A 12,743-nucleotide genomic window follows, 5' to 3' on the forward strand; every position below is an offset into this window, starting at 1 on the left:
GGAATGCCTTGGGAAAGCAAACTTTAAACTAACATATAGTAGTTAGTCCCATAAAATGCCACACACTGAGACTTAAAATAGTGTTTGGGAAATGAAGTCCAAGAACATCATCCCATGGATGATCCAAAGTGTGTGCTGTCCTTGAGAATTGTTCCCCTGCAAGGACCAACTCCAACAACAGGAGAATGAGAAGCACATCTGAGAGAAGAGGTGTTCCCTCTCTTTTTAGTTTGTAAATGTAGTTGTACTGATATACAGTGCTCTGTACTTACAGGTCTTCTGAGACACATAGAAGAAAGATAAAGTGAAGTCTCTGAATGTCTTCAGTTGTTACCTTTTTACAAAGTAGTTTACTGTGCTCTCAATACCTATTAAATCTCAGCATTAGTAGAAGGTGCAGAGCTATGTCTATGCTAACCCAGATAGTTGGTGTTCACTGAATAATGAATAGGTTGCTACTGCAGATTTTGCCTGGTTTCTGTGCAATTCATTAGCAATCTGCCTGCGTGTCTCTTGCATACTGATATATTGGTATTAGAGAAGAATAATCTTGTAAATAGTGGCTTGTAAATTGACGAAGTCAAATAATTGTCAGTGCCATTATTTTTCTTTCTAGTAAGTCTCTGGAAGCCAGGAATAATAGTACTAAAACGTCTCATTGTGAACTTGCTAATAAATTAACAGAACTGACGTTTGGTATGTAGTTTTTATTAAAAATGTATAAAGATTGTCTTTGAATTTATTGATACATTTTTCATATGTTAGGTGCTTACATAGGCAGCTTCATATTAGCTTTCGTATTTGATGACTGTTGTGGTTACTTTTATGAGAAGAGGTAATTTGTGCATACATCTGAAGCACTGTATCTTTTTTTAACTTTTTATTTTATTTTATTTTTATTTAGAACAACACTCATTTCTTTCATTTAGGAGAAGAAAGTATAGAAACTCCTTGAAAATTTTTTATTATATTTACTGGATTCAGTATGAGCTCAGTTTTCTAATGGAGAGAATCCTGAAAAGGAAGGTTTTTTCAGTCTTCTCTTACTTTTCATTACATTAGAAATCATTAAGGCTGCCGTTTTTAATGCTGAATACAATCTTTATATAGTAGGTATTGTTCCTATAAAACAGGTAAGTCAGCAGTAATGAAATGGTTGAGTAATAAGAACAAAATCTCATTCTGTCTTGAGTCAGAATACTAAACAGCTTTCTTTGTGTTTAAGAAAGAATATCTGTGTGCACTAACTGGATTTCTTTTTAATTCTTGATTAGTGTGTATTAAATGTGCAAGATTTACCTCTGAAATAAATGCTTGTTTTAGCGCAAGAATCCCAAAATGAGAATTTCCATATTTCATGAGGTTAGTGATCCATCTAGTTGAGTATACTTCTCTCCCCTGAATCAACTAAATGCCAGTATCAAAGGCAACAGTGGAAAATGAGTGAAATTTTATAGAGAAGAATAAACCTATGGATTTCAGTGTTTTAATAACCTGCCAGAGTAAAGCAATGTGTTTTAAAGGCTATGATAAAAAAACAGAGCACAAAGTAACCACTCAGTGCCTATGACTAGAAGAAAACTTTAGCAGCACAGCACTACACATTCTTTCTTATACAATTGCACTCGTTTTCCACTGTTGCCTTTGATCCTGAAAAAGTAATTCCATAGCTTTCCCAAAGAGTTTGTCTGGGAATATTTACCACAAAATGTTGTAACTGTGTTTTGCTTCTGATTTTTTTTTTAATTAAATTCTGATTATTGTTTTTTTTAATCAATTATTCCTTTACTAGATTCAAGAACTTTTTATTATTTAGTACTTTCTCTTTGTGAAAATGCTGAGATGCCATAATCAAATCAATCCCTGGAAATTTTCTGCTAATTTTCATAGGAAATGAAGCCTGGCCATCTGTACATTAGTACTCTTATATTCAGTAACATGCTGCAATATATTCAGTAATATTCTGCAATATTAGAATCAGGGATAGGAATTTGGTAAGAGAAAGGGACCTAACATTCCCCTGTAAGAGGAAAACAAGGTGTTTTACAGTGCCATCAGCTGCTCCGGTGCTGGTGTGCCTTCTGCATTGCAGCTGCTTGCTCAGGAGAGGTGCCACAGGTATTCAGGAAGGAAGCTGCCAAGTTTTGCTTGAGAGGAAGGGATTAATATTTTTTTTTTTTTTCAGATCTGTTTTAAACAACTCTCTCTCTCTCTCTTCATTTTTTTTTTTTGTAAGACAACAGAGCTGTACATAGTGCATTATTTCCAGTGTCAAGTGTTTTATGAGAGCAAAAATTATTTTCCTGTATTTTCCTCAGACAGTCCTATTTGTATATTGAGGAATTACCTTCTTTATTTATTTATTTTATTTCAAAATATTGTTTATATAGGTTATTTTAAAAAATTTTATTATTATTTAATCTTTTGGCTGATTTTGGATAAGTTGCAGAGAGAAATGCCAGCTTCCACAAAATTTTTACCAAGTCACAGTTCTATTGTATGACTGTTGTAGCACTGCTTTAGCATTTAGAAGAGGTAACTAGACATATTTGACATTGGAAAACATCGAGTGTTTTCTTAACCTCAGTTGCCTGAGGAAATGATTTAGACTTATTTGTCCAAAACTTTTTGAAATCATCATCAAGCAAACTTCAAAGAGATCTAAAGAATTTGGGGATCACTGACTAGACAGAGAAAATTATATTAGCTTGGATTTAAAGGACATTTTATTGTAAGTGAATGAGCACAAATTTATGCATCTTCTATTTGCCTACAACAAAAATGTGCTTTTCTTTTGAAATGACTAGGAGCTTGTGATTTGTGAAGTTATACTTGCTTTGCTTGGGGTTTTCTGAAATACATCCAACAGTCTTATGATATAAATAACATACTTGTCTTTTGCCTTGTGATATCTTTTATAGTGCTGATAATTATGTTCATTACAATAATTGTAATAATTGTACATGAGGTTATTGAAATTTGAAGCTTCCAGGTTGTATGTTAAATGCCATACCCTAATGAATAGGTATTATGTGTATGTGCATAGAATGTGACTTGCTTTCACCTTCCTGTGTGTTGTGCATCTTTCCGTGCATGAGAGATGTTATATCCCATGCAGACGATTGTTGTTAACTGCATGTTTTCATTGAAGTGATTGAGAAATCTTGGTAAGCTTGTTCTTTCAGAGAAGCTCTAAGTATCTCTGCCAGCAGTGTTAAAGCACTTCACTTTGGTCTACCAGAATACAAATGGGTACCAAGCAATCCCAATTTTCTTGTTGTACCATCCAGCCACAGCAAAATCCAATTTCACCAGGAGTACACAGAGCAGGAGAGACCCATCCTGGTGAGAGCTTCTGGAGCTCTTCTTGCTGCTCTATGATGAGTGCTGCCAGTGCAAGGTGTGTGTGTGGGCATTTCTTGTTCAGGCATGTACAGAGAAGCATGAGACTGCTAGAGCTTTTTGCAATTTTATCATCAAAATGGGTGGAAAGTTCAATTCCTCTCATAAAGGCTATGCTTCATGCCCCATGAGTTGCTCGCTAGTAGCAATCAGCTGCAGTCATTGGTATATAACACGCATCTGTTGGAATGGTGTTTTAATGACTCTTGTAGGAGAGGTACACCATACTCATCTATCCTGTATGGTGCCAGGGGGATTTCTCTCAGTGCTTCTCTGGCCATTTGCATCAAATTACAGCTTTTTGCCAGCTGAATAGGAAAACCTTATTGAAATAAGCAAAGATCTCTTCACATGTCATCTGTAGCAAGAAAGTGAATTTATAAGTAATTACAATTTCTGCATTTTGAATAACACCATGCACTGTCTATTAGAACAAGCTAGGATAGTCTTTTTTTTTTTTAATATATTTTTTTGCCATTCATCTTCCTAGACTTCATAACGTAGAAAAAAAATAGCTCGTGTTTTACTTAATATGCTTGATTTTTCTTTACATTTATAAAAAATAAAAGTGTTAAATCCTCTGCTTGTTTCCTACAGAATGATCTTAGTTGACACTTTGCCTACTGAGCACTTCTGTGTGTATCTTTTTGCTTTTTGTTTCCCCAGTATTTGCACAGTAGTGGTGCTTTTCTACCAGTGTATGCTGTTGTGGTGATTTCACAGTGACAGATGACTAAACCCCACCACAACCACTCTCTTAATCCCCCTCCTCAAAGGGAAAGGAAGGGAAAAATGATGTATTGAAGAAGGCTGTAATAAGGACATTTAATTAAAGGGAAAAGTGGAAGTCCAGTCTGGAAGTGGACTTCTGTTTGATGCTTTTGGTACTTTCCTCCAGCTGAAGATGAATGCTGGTCCTGAAGGCAGAAAGTTGATGTGCAAACTAATTTTATTGGAACATATGGGCAGCATTGCAATGGGCTTGGACATGAGGAGAACTGGACCCCCATAAGATAATACCTATGTCAATTCCATAGGTATTATCCCCTTGCCATCTATAATCTCTATCTGGTTAATATAAAAAATGGCAACATACTGATGTCATTCAGTAAGGATTCTCTATGAAGTCCTGGAAGAGGTGGATTTTTGTTTGTTTGTTTGTGTTTGTTGCTTTTTAAGCAAAATTGAAGCATGGAGAAATTGTAAATGGCACGGTTAAATTTGTCTTTGCCACAACACAGCTCATTTGTTACAGCAATTGAAAGTGGTATACTAAACTGGATTTAGATAAAAAGATAAACCTTCAAAATCCTCACATTTGATTGCTGTTCTAGAGCACTGAAGATTGTCTGTTTTGCTACACAATCCTATTTAAAGCTATGAATGTGTCTTAAACCAGTCACATTCTTAATGTTATTGGATGTTTCTCCAAAGCAATCGACAATACTGAGTTTTTAACCACACCAGTCTAGCTGAGTAATCACTGTCCAGCATATTGATTGCACCTGCTCATTTTATTATTCCTGGTTTTGAATGTTTTGATACTTCAGGACTGACTTGTGCAGGTACTGAGGTCTTAGAGATTTACCTGTAGCTGATGGAAGTTATACACAGAATGTAAAATCATGTTAAAAGTTGGGTTCTGTATGTCTTCAACTCAACTCCCAGGCTTGTGTGAATTTTGATTTTAGTAGGTCCATGCTTTAGATTCTTCAATGTATTGATGTATTAAATGGGGTATCATGAAAATTGAATTAATATCTGTGAGATTACTATTACAGCAATCAACACTAAAAATGCTGACATTCATTCATTATGTCTTTAGAACTGTTTTTAAAATGAATATTCAGTACAATGGATGCTTACTGAGCTAGGATGAAATAAAACAGTAAGTGACCTCCCTCTGTTCTATATGTTGCATTATACATATTCAAGTTGAAAAGGTTATGAACATACTGTACTTCCACTGTGGAAGGCTATGTCATGAGAGAAGTGAATGGATTGAAATTAAAGTTATATTGGTGACTTGTCACTTTCTGTCTTGTTACTGTTTGTGTAATTATTAACACTTTTTTTGGGGGGGTAGAAATTAGTGTAATTCTTTTGAAAATGCAAACACTTGATACCTTTGGCTTAGGAAAAAAGGATTTTGAAATATGAATCATTCATGGTTGTATGTATTCCTTGTATGATAGTACTCTAGTGTAACTCATCATATAAAGAACAACCTTTCATTAATGTCCCAGATGCGCTCACAGCTGGGGCAGGCCCTGGATAGCATGACACTCAGACATCATAATTTCCTCTTCTTTTGCAGTGCACACAGCTGTAATATAAGTATTTGTATAAACCCATGACCTTAAATTAAATAAATTAAAGTTTTGTTTGTGCCATTATATTTAGAGTGGAAATAATAATTAAACAATATTTTTGAGATTGTTGATAATGCTATGTAAACATCTCATGCTACATATGAAAAAGGTTTCCAAATTGGTGCTAAACCTGTGTCATTTCCTGGGTAGTTGTCACTGAAATGTTCTGGAAAGCCACTCTTAGCATGAGGATTCATCTGCACCCATATGCTTGCATCTCCCCACGGCAGTAGGAAATTTCACTCCATGGTGACTGCGTTACTGGTGAATGCGGTATCATATTTGCAAAAATGACAGGTCCAGTGAGAATAGGCATTATTTTGCAGCTACCTGTTAGTCTGTAGAAAAGTGATGTGATGCCCAGTCACCCTTTGATGACTGGGGTTCAGCTCAATGTTGTTTTGCTGGGAAGGTAAGGCTTGTGCCTTTGAAGGTATGAAGGTGAGCCATCAAATAAATGATTTCTTGCAGTAGCAATGGTAAAGCCAAAAGCCGTCAAAGCAGGTGAATATGTCAACATTTTTGAAGTATCTAAGTACTACTGTAACTTGAGATTTATACCTCTCTAAGTGATTAACATGGAGATTTCGTTTTGTTTCTCTCTGATCATATAAAAAAATAACCGTTTTTAATTTACTTACAAGGATACAAACAGCTATGGAGTTTGAGGTGGGTGAAAGAAAAAATGAAAGAAATAAAAAGTTTTAAGGACCAGGGATATAGCTGAACAGAGCAGATGGAGAACTGGAAGCAGTTGTGCCTGCAGAGGTGAGGTTCTGCCTCTGGCTTTGAGATGCCTGGCTGATAACCTGCGCAGGGATATGGCCCAGCAGAGGCTCGGAGTCCATGGCCCAGCAGAGGCTCAGAGTCCATGGTTCACAGAGGCAGCATCCTACCTTTTTAGATGGCAAGCTCATCTACTCCAGCTTAGCACACCTCTCTGAGCAGCAGAGCTCTGGACGAGCCCAAAACTCAATGGGTACTATAACCGAGATCTTATGTCAGCGTGTCAGGATCACTGAGCCTCTGGTCTGGATTTTAGCTCTGAGCACTGGGGCATTACAGAGGTCATTCTGTGGGCAGGGACTTGTCCCACTGAGCGGCAGGAGTGTTGTCTCCTGGGCAGCCCTGGCCGGGAAGGGCCCTGCTGGGTAGCATTTTGTCTGCATGGTTGGCTGTGGGTCCCACACCGGTGGGCTCCCTTTTGGAGTGTCTGCAGGATCTCAGCTGCACTGAAAGCTCCTGCTGAGTTCCTTCAGGCAGTCTGAATTGAGTCCTTCCCCTTCAAAAGCATGTCTGTTTAAATAAATAAATAAATAAATATACATAAAAAATATTTATATATTTAACTTAAAAAGAGGGAGTATGCTGTATTTAACTCTTCCTGAGCTCAGTGCACTTATCTGTGGATCAGTTTTCAAATTAAAATTTAAATCTGTGCTTTTAGAGTACTACCAGTACAGTAAGTGAGAAGGTGAGGCATTATCTCCTCATTTGATGTTTGTATAAGGTCTGTGATCCTGAAGCATAACTGGCTTCTTTGACAGACATGATATTCGCTGAGCTTTGAGGATTGTCCCTTTTTTCCCAAACTGTTTTCCTTTTTCCAGCATTTGCTGGTGGACAGTACATTGCCATTTGCTCCTTCAAATAATTGTATTTTTCTCTATGAATAAATAGATGACTTTTTATTTTGTTTTGTTTTGTTTTATTTTATTTTATTTTAATTTCCCCATTTTTAAGTGATGATAATAAAAGCTCTCTTCTTACTCTTCTTTATGGAAATAGCATTCTTTGACACAGGTAGGACAAAAAAGACTTAAAAAGAACAAGAATTATGGTTTCAGGCTGCAAGCAGTACAAGCAGTAAACCTAACTTCTGTTGAGTTGGGTGCTGTCATTTGCTTTTGACCTAATTCATTTAGGTTATGAAGACCTTTACAATAGTATGAGATTTCTGTACTTAATGTTTCTTTTTCATGGATACACCTGTTGGTGTGAAATGTGTTTTCAATTATGGCAGTGCCTAGAGCTACCTATCCTGAAGCAGCCTTTGGTAGCTGACAATCTGTCAATAAATATACAGAGCACTTAGTTATCTTGAAAGAATTCTTCTGAAAAACAAAAACAAAAACAAGCAAAAAAAAAACTGGGATAGATAGATTGGGATAGAAGGTAAGTATATATACAGAGTGGAAAAAAAATAAAAAAATGTAGCAATCCCACTTTTTTTCACAGTACTTATTACAGAATATCTTGTTCAATGTTGTAAGTTGGTAACTTGGTGTTAAGTGTTGGTCATTGAGCAAATGAGTGTTTTAATTAACTGGGTACTTTTATGTTCTGTAAATTCCATTTCCAGGTGGTGTTAATTTGTTAGCTTAAAAGCAGTTTACTGTGTATAGCTCTACTTCAAAACAACTTATACATTTGTCCAGATTTTAATGTCAGTAACTGATGGATCCTTTGACTGTTGGGAGGAATTTCAGATAACGTTTCATATTCCTTCTCCTTGGCAATGTGTGAAATAAAAAGCCTTAATTTTAAAGAAGGAACTCAGTGGATTTGCAGATCTTCAGACAAAAATATTAAGCAGCCAGCATTAGCCTCTGTCTAGGAGAAAGACCACAGTTCCCTTTCAGCTGTGATGCCACAGATTGCAGTGATGAGTCTGTTCTCTGGCTTGAAACTGGAATCAACCATTCTTGAACAAGTATATAGCAGATTATTTATTCTAAGTACTGGTACTATCTAAACTATATCAAATGAATGACTATTCTTTTTTCTAGGAATGGTGTTGTGTAGGTGTTTGAAATTCTACTAATCAAGTGTCCCAGTGAAAATTTGAGGCAAACCGACTTACCGACTTAATGCTTAATCCACAGTGAAATGACTTTTTTTTTTTTTTTTTTTCCCTCCTCCTATATTTGTAAATTCAGGGCCTTAAAAAAAGCCAAAATCATTTTAAAGCTTTTTACACAGAAATCAGTCTATGTGTCTTGGTATCGAGAATCATTGAATTCATTTCAGAAGCATTCTTGCCCCAGTTACTTTCATAATTCCCTAAATTCATGAAATACTATGTTGAATATTTGGTGTTTTCCAAAGAATGTATTCTGTCCTTGGAAAGTGATGAGCATTCTGTAGTCTCCTTCATATTTAGCAAGGTCCAGGAAAAAAGTTCTAAATGTTCCTGTTTAACGTGGGAGGACTATACCACAAGCTAAATTAATTGAGCTTGGTATCAACATTTTTGACTTGCACTTACATTCAGATAGGAAAATTTGTCCTGTTTTTTCACAGCACACAAGACTGGTACATTAGTTGTGTCATAATTGCATTCTGGAAGGTACTAACACCTTTCTTTGAATCTTTTTTTTACATATTTCAGGCAGTGAACATTACAACTAACCCAGTCATTTGCTTGTTGTAACCCTACATTCTCTATATCCAAACTTGATATTGCAGAGCCTTATATAGCGCTTCTACACTGAGGATATAGGAAATGTGGTTCCTGCAGTAATAGCATATAAAGGTGAGACACACACCTACCTAGTCCATTCTCAACTCATAAATATGGTGGCATGCGTTGAGAGGAGAAAATTGTGTATGTAGTAGACTTTCTATTGAGATTTCTTTTGAAATTCCAGTGGCTTTTCCTACTTTTTTTTTCCTTTTCTATTTCAGTGAAATCCTAATCACTTTCATAGGTTGTTTAAGGATTTTTCTGTCTTAATGTAAAACACTAGACAAATTTAATACATTAAAGGTATCCCTTTAGGCCATTTAATAGCTCGGTCATTTCTACTTGACAGTTTTTCAATGAAGCACAAAAAATCTCTTATGTTCTAAAACACTTAGGAAATAATTTCTATTTTTTTTTTTTCTTTTTAACCTAGCCTTTTTTCGGTAGATTCTCTTGTTCAAAGAGTCCTTTAGCACAGGCCACTTTGAAATCTTTTGTAGATAAGAAAGTGCTTAGGGACTTTCTTATAATTTGAAATGCAAACCTCCTGAGGATTTGGAGGCTACAGATATAGCCATTGTTTTGAGTACAGTGAGATGCATTTCCTAAATTCTTTATCTCATTATTATTCTGTGCGTATTTTAAACAACTAGGAATTTAGTAATCTCCTTTTTTTTTTAATCTATCTACTTTAGATTTAACTGCATCTCATGAAGGAAACTTTCAGTCCTTTAAGTCCTTAATTCTGAGTGGATTTTTTTTTCTTTTCTATCATTTTACTGTTTTGCTTTTGGTTTATTGGATCAGTCCAGACTGTGGGCAAGATTAGACTAATCAAGAGGTCAGATTCAGAGAGAAAGCATGAGGCAGTGTGACTTGCATGTGAAGGAACCCTACTCTCGCTGGAATTTGGAAAGTGCTTCCTGAACAGGAGGCCAGGATGGTGATGATTAAAGGGAGAGAGAGAGACATGACATTCACTTATCTCTAAGTGAATATCTAAGCCTGTAAGTAAATGCCTAGCTTTCTTCAGCTTGGCATAACCAACTTCTGTTGCCTCTATGAATGTTTCAGCTGGCATTTACTATATAGAATGGTACACATTGAATTAAATGTCTTTAAAATATAAATCTGATGCACTGATTTTTTACTGATTTCAAGATGCAGTAACAAAGGATGGATATCTGTTTCTTTAGCATTGGAATATTTTTTTCTTATTCTTTATTTTTTTTTCAAATTATTTTCATAGATTTTATTTCCTTCTTTTATGCTGTTACTTTTGATCTGCTGCATATTTTTTCACATCTGTCAGTTTGATAGTTTTCATTCATTTGTCTCCTTATTGTTGCTGACAGAAAACCTTAACTTTTGAGCAGAGCTGAATGATCAGCTTACAGGCTGGTTACTGACACTAGCGTCTGACTTCTTTCCTCCGTTAGTAGCATTAGTTTCAGAATGTCATTGTTTTGCTCTAGATGTCACAGCGTGCCTGTCTCTCTTCTTCTTTCTTTATTTTTCTCTTGTTTCCAAAATCCAGTTCCAGATTGAAATGTCACTACACTACAGGAGAACTGAAAAAAAAAAAAAAAAAGAAAAAGATAAAAATAAATAAATTCAGGGCATTATGAGAAAATAACAATAAAACAAATACATCTATTAACTTGTAGTGAAATGTCTTAGCTATATTGTGGATATATAATGCTGTATTACATAGCATTGTAATTACTGCTGAGTTTTTCAGATTTGTGCATTCATTAAATCCATGTCAGACCTTATTAACAGAATGCAAGCATTTGGTTGTGCTCATCATGTGTACATTCTAATCTAAACTGTTTCTGTAAGGTGAAAAATTTTCATTTCACAACCTCTACTCCAATATTTGACAGCTTCATTTTTCACGAAAATGTTTTCTTTGAATACCCATCAGTTAGGGCAGAGTTCCAGCTAAATTGCATCATGAGCTCATTAACTCCCATCTAATCATACAGTCATGGCTGATTAATCACTTCTTCTGGTGCCTTGTTTTAATAAAACTATTTTTCCATACCACTGACCAGCAAACTGCTGTCTAATTTAATGTGTGGGATAGTCTTTGCTGAAGGGAGCAGAATACAATCTGCTTCCACAGATCCAAAGGGTGTTGTATGAGGCAATCATCACATGCAAGTGTCTTGTATCTGTAATTCTCTCTCTTTTTTTTTTTTTTTCTTTCTTCTTTTTCTTTTTTTTTGGTATGTTCCTAAGGAACAGGGAAAAACTGTGTTTCCTCACACAGAGCTGTATAGGTTTCCTGTGCTGCAGAAAGGGACAGGAGGCACTGTAGTTCAGGAGTATAACTGTGGCTGGTGGATTTTTGAATACAGATCATCCATCTCCAACTGCGGAGCTCTGAGTTCATTAATTACTTTGTATTAGTAATCAACAAGATAACTAACACACAGAGCTGGCAGCTTTTCATTTTCTCAGCTGTGTGTATGTGCAAATCCATCCCATTTCCATGCCAATGGAAAAACGTAATGCTCCTTTTCTCTTAATAAGTATTAATTAATGAATAAGTCAAGTTCTTAAGGTATGTTCTTAAAAAATGCTGAAGATTGGGAGTTAAATGCACTCGTGACAATTTAAGCTCTCTGGTTCACAGTTCAGTAGCCTAGTTAATGCAGTATCTGAAAGCTGACAACAGTTGTGTTAAATATGATGGACTAAGGGTTTAAGGTTTGCTAGGAGACCCTCCTGTCTAGGAGGAGTCAGAAGTGAGCCAGGGGTTTTGGCTCTTTTCTATTCCTAGCACTGACTATAATGTTTTCTCTTTTGACAAGTAATAGGTGCAGTGAGACAATAATTATTTTTTGATCAAAGTTTTGAGCAAAGCATGTGAATTATGGCTTCTTATTTCTACAGTTTGATTGTTTTTTATTAGGTTAATGGTTGTCAACAAGTGCCAGGCATAACTCACTGGAGTTACAAAACTCTGCGACAGTAATTTTCTTCAGAAATTCTTTGAATAAGTCCTCCATAGTCAGTGGTGTGTCATGAAGAGAGATGGAGCTGTTATGTCCAGCAACCAATGTTGTCCTTATTGCAAAATTCACCCTTCTAAACTTTGAATTTGCATAATGTAAATGTTTCTTACTGCAAAGAAAGAAGAAAAAGAAGAGATAGAAAGGAGAGAAAGAAGTGGAGATTAAAGCATTTCATGCAGTGTGAGCCTTTGTGGCTCATCATGCAGATGGACAAATAAGCTACAAGTAAAAAGCTCTGTGACAAGACGATGTAATTTAGAGGTTTATTCTACATAAAATCCTGATTTTTCTCAGATATTTTAATGATGCCGCAGTACTAACAGGAGTACAGGAAATAAAAAAAAAAAAAGTGCACAACTTTTTCAAATAAAGTCATTTTCTCCTCAGTGCACCTTATTTAGTATCAGACATGATTGTTAGCAGGCCATTTCAAGTAAAGCACAAAAGGAATAAGACTTGGCTTTGATCAGCTACACTTTG

The 12,743-nt window shown here is 35.7% G+C and overlaps 1 protein-coding gene across 13 annotated transcripts in view; it reads left to right on the forward strand.

The window, feature by feature from the left end:
* Positions 1–12,743, forward strand: part of RYR2 (ryanodine receptor 2) — a 408,101-nt gene that overhangs the window by 128,071 nt on the left and 267,287 nt on the right. The gene's annotated exons all lie outside the window — the stretch shown is intronic.

This window comes from Anas acuta, chromosome 3, assembly GCF_963932015.1.
Source record: "Anas acuta chromosome 3, bAnaAcu1.1, whole genome shotgun sequence".
Classification (NCBI taxonomy): domain Eukaryota; kingdom Metazoa; phylum Chordata; class Aves; order Anseriformes; family Anatidae; genus Anas; species Anas acuta.